Raw genomic sequence first — 5,230 nt, 5'->3', positions numbered from 1 at the left:
AATATACGTTAGGGATGTCGACGATGCCTCTGCGGCTGTTAAAGCCTTTAATATTTCAAGTATTCTGCGTGATGGGAACCATAAGACGCATCACTCGCTTTGCTGTCTAGGTTGTATCAACACAGCGAGCACGTTCCCGTCAGTATTAAAATCCCAGTCCACATGTGAGTAAATGAAAAGCACTTCCGGGTCATTCGACTGTGTCGCGAAGCTCACGTTCCCTGCGTTGCATGTTGTGGTGTATTTGTTTTAGTACGAAACACTTATTTAGCAAATATGGCTTTGTTATTTTTGGTCTGTACTATTCAGCGCGAGTGTAACGGCCGTATTTAATTCCCATTACTCTTCAAAACGAGTATCTTTCATCTTATTTGGTCAACTCACATTAACGTTGAGCATTAAAATCATTGCAATCTTTATAAATACTTGGCCAGCAAGCAATAAACCATGAAAAACGTGGTGAAAAGGCATGTTTTACATCATTTTGTCAAAATAATTTCAGCTGCACCATTTTTATGAATAATAAACATTTTCTAGACTCTAGAAAAAAAATAAACTGAAAAGTAAAAAGGAACAGAATATACAGATTTTGAAAACAGTCTCCTATTCTAATATTAAGAAACGAGATACCCATAACGTTACATATAAAATACAATAAACTCTGCAGCATACCAGTACTGAAGAACTTAACTGAAAGTTGCATAATAAAACATATCCATACAAGTACCAAAATATATATATATATTATATAATATATATATATATATATACATATATATATATATATATATATATATATACATAATATATATATAATATATATATATATATATATATATATATATATATATATATATATATATTATATATATATATATATTATATATATATATAATTATTATTGGTTTTAATAATCAGTATTAAATGATAACGGTAAAGACATTTTTTTTTTTTTAGAAAAGGAGAGACCGCGGGAAAATGATGTCATTTCCTGTTTGGCGAACGTGTATGGTGGAAGGTTGGCGCGGAGCTGGTGGAAGTATGCTACAAGAAATTTTTTAATCGCTGTCTACAAGAAAATTTGACATTACTGATTAACTGCAACTGTCATTATATTAGCGCATTAGCATGTGCGTCAGATCCTGAAGTCCGCTTTATGGTGTTTGGCTCATCTCACAGATTTATATCCGCCTGTTGTCGTTAGCTCACCACCAGAGATACAGGTATTGTTCATATAACGTTACTTGCATTTTATTTCACTCTATGGACATATTATAGTAATACTGTATTTTGATCGATTTAATTAGTCAGAGTTTGTGTAAATCCATGGTCGTACAAGTGTAGATTGTGTAAGAATTATAGTGGAATCGTTGGGTGGGTTATTAGTTTAAAATTAAGTCTATAATTTAGTTTATATTTAATATAACTTTAAATGACTTAATTTCAGTACAGTCTTTCTTCTCAACATGACAGGAAGTGGTGTAGTTGAACTGACACATGCCCCCTTATGCTGTTATTGTCACTGTTTTCAGGAACTTAATGTGCCATTTTTCTTTTCTTCAGTAGCTGACTGAAATGGATTTAACAGATGAACTTTATGGAGATCTTGATGTCGAGCCGTTTGGTAAGACAGTCTGTCTCTCCTGTGCAACAGGCATTTGTTTATTTTCACCTAGTTAACATGCAGCTTTCAGGTAGAGTGCTACTGTGTTGTACCTGTTATCTAGTATTTACTTAAGCCTTTTTTCACTATTAATACTTTAAGTTGATTTAAACATTTTCTTAGTAATCACTCAAGAAATCCTTTTAAAAATAACACATCATTAAATAGTAATTAAACAATAATTCCTCAACAGCTTCACAAGATCAAAGGCAAAATCAACCAAGTGTAGATAAATACATTAGATGCATGAGCAGAACAACAACTTGCACTTGAAATTGAGGTTGGGAATGATCACATTAATACTTGGTTACATGTAGCTCACTGGAGTGCGCTGTCTAAGATTTGATCCATATGTAATGTAATCCAGATAATCTTGTTTAATTCACCTCTTTTGATCTATTTCCCAATATCTCATGCTGAACAGGTTCAGGGCTTTCCAAAGCACTGAAAACATAACTTGCATGTATTGGTCAAGTGTATATGCAGAATTTGCTGTTGCATTATGACATTATGCAGTGTTTTTTACAGGTTCTCTGCATCACAGTGAGGACTCTGTGGATATTTACTCTGGCCTGGATAACAGCCCTAAGATTGATGGGCACAGAGGTGGGCTTCAGTAATGAGTCATGAATTGAGTTACATAGTTTTTATTGAAAAGTAATTTGCTGAAATATGTGCATCACAGAAATAGCATTTTTAGACTTCAATAATCCAATAATTTTTTAATTAGGTAAAGTCAACCAACTCCTTTCCCCCACGCACAATGGAATCAATGGATATATATGAGGACATTATCAGGGAAGAACAAGAAGAAAAGGAGGCAACTTATAATGAGGCATGTGATTAGATCTTTGAATGATGGTTTGCATGGCATGCTACTGGTTTGGTTTTGCATTTAAAAGAAATTGACAGGAAAGTTATGTTGTTCTCATTGTACTCTTATTACAGTTAAAGCACAAAATTTGACGAAGCACAAAAGCAAGTTAAGGAACTGATCTCACAGTTACAGCTTTTGCAGACAAAGGTATTTTTCCTTTTAATGGTTGTTCTGTTATATATTCATTCTGAATACATACCCTCTACAAATTAGTTAAAACCTTGGAATAATTAATTTATTTTTGCACTTTTTATATATAAAGAATTCCAGTTTGAACAGTGAAAACATACGCCTGAAGAGAACATTTGTGCGGTCCTCAAGACGGCTAAAATGGAGATTGTGCGTAAGGATGAGGAAATTAGGCAGACTCAGCAATGGGTAAAAACTCAATTTCTGGTACCAAGATCAGCAAACAGATGTTTGATACTAAGCCTGGCTTGTGTCAGGCTTGGATGGTCTTATATAAAACTCACATCCCTGTTGTGTGTTGTCATCACAGGTCTGGTCGAGGAAGTTATTTTCGTCGATCTCAAATGGAAATTGGTCCGGCAAACACAAGGCACACTTTAAACAATTCCACAAGTTCTGTTTTGGAATCACAAGGTGCTAGACAAGATAATGTTATGAGTGAAGTAAATCAGCACAAAGGTAGAAACTCCGTGTCGGATCCCTGTGCATATCCACCAACAACGTCAACTACAGCAACACAACCATTTGAGGTGCTCCAGAGATGCCCTAGATCTGATCTTGATAGTCCTCTGCAGTGTCAGAATAAATCTACTGCTAAATCTGATAGTAAGACCCTCACTGTTCAACCACAGCAGGAGTCTGACAGTTCATCCTAACAGAACATCCACAATGGCAGATGTCTCAAATGCTCCCCAAAACAAGTGATTTCTTACACTCAAAGTTCCTGACACAACTACTGATTCTCAATTCAGTAACTTGAAAGACAATAAGAAAAGTTCATCAAAACAGGGCAGACAAGCTAGAAATAAACACAAAAATGCAGAGCCGGAGAGACAAAGAGTGTAGCTCGAAGATAAGAGTGTGTCACAAAGGCTCGAGAAGAGTGGGACAGCAAAATTAGGAAGAAATGAAAAAGAGCTCGATGAAAGACCAATTTTGTGTCCAGTGAAAACAGGAATCAGCAGCCTGAGGTTCCAGATGTTCTTAAAGTTCGAACAATCAAAAAAGCCCTTCCTCGCAGTCACACAAAGCCTCACCATCTGTCTCTTTCCCAGTTATCCAGAAATTCACTTAAACAGCAGCAGAAAGTAGAGACACAGAGTCAAAGATTTCCATGCATCATCAAAATCCAGATAGATCTAGCAGAGAAACGAAACACTCGAGCAGCACAACTTGTATTGTGGTGGATGAAGCAAGCCATTCCGAAACCACAAAGGAAAGAAAAGAGATGCAGGTGGCCATGAAAAAAAGAGGAGAAAAGTTTCTAGTGCAGAAAGGAGGAGCGAGCAAGAACTGAAAGAAGTAGAGACCATGAGCAAAAGAGGCCGAAGGAGAGTGACAGAGTAAAGAAATGAGAGGTAACAGCAGCAGCAGTAGTAGTAAAGAAAGAAGAAGCAACAGATCAGACAGTAGCAAAGAGTATGAGCGAAGGAACATACGGGAAACTGGTAATAAATCTGAAGATAAAAAATCAAAAAAACAAATTGATGCTTGTGGGCAAGATTTTATTTCTCTCAAATGGGATTCTCAACAAAAGGATGCTCATAAGGAGAAATCATCAAGCAGAATCAATGAACCATCATCAAAAAGCAAAAGATCTCATGGATATGACAAAGCTAGAAAGATGGAGGATCTGAAATGCCCGGTCAAGAATGGAATTCTGAAAAAGAGTTGTTTTGGGAGACAAGGGTATAGACAAGGACCGGGAAAGAAAGAGGTGGACATTTGGATCATAGGGTACATAAGCACAGAGAATCAAAAAATAATCTTTCCAAATATGACAAAAAGAAAATCTCCTAAAAAGCACAATGTTGTCGGAAAAGGTCAAGATAGTAAGAATGGGAGCAAGACAAACACCTTGAATCTGAGTCTTCATCAGTAGTAGCTGTCAGCAGCAGTCCCTGCAAAGCAGCTGAGGATAATAGTGCAGACAAAAAACTGAGTTTTATGGAAACACTGAATCTTACACTATCGCCTCTTAAAAAGCAAAAGCAGTCTTCTGATCTCAAAGAAAGCAACATCTGAAGATGCCTCTCCTCATAACAGTATACTATCTGATGCTGGGGAGGAATTCTTTGTCATTGATGATTAAAGAACAGCCAGAACATAGTTGAGGAAGTGGATGAGGTCCCTGTGCCCACAACTGCAGACCTGATCAGTTCTAGCAAAGAGTCTGGGACAAGTTGTTGATCTTTCTACAGCTATAGTCTCTGAGAAGCCCTCAGAGTGAACAAACAGATATGGATGTACAAGAAGAGAATGCCATGGAAAGTCAAGAGGCTGTGAACAAAGTGTCTGCCAGTGTTAAATGCTCAGAGGAGAAAAAGAACAAGATTTCAGTTCCAATGTGTTAGACAAAGATTCATTATCAAAATTAACCCTTACAAGAGTATCTCTAAATCGTGTCTGTCATGACAGCACCAAAGACTCTCCGGGAATCATAGATAATTCTGTTCTGTTCTCTAATATTTTGCCTACTGAAACTTCAGAGGTAGAGGTTT

General features: G+C 36.5%; 1 pseudogene; it reads left to right on the top strand.

The window, feature by feature from the left end:
• The first annotated feature begins 1,003 nt into the window (after positions 1–1,003).
• Positions 1,004–5,224, top strand: LOC113096430 (CASP8-associated protein 2-like; annotated as a pseudogene).
• Positions 5,225–5,230: the final 6 nt, after the last annotated feature.

Source organism: Carassius auratus, unplaced genomic scaffold (assembly GCF_003368295.1).
Source record: "Carassius auratus strain Wakin unplaced genomic scaffold, ASM336829v1 scaf_tig00215923, whole genome shotgun sequence".
Taxonomy (NCBI): Eukaryota; Metazoa; Chordata; class Actinopteri; order Cypriniformes; family Cyprinidae; genus Carassius; species Carassius auratus.
This window is presented reverse-complemented; position numbering and strand designations above follow the sequence as displayed.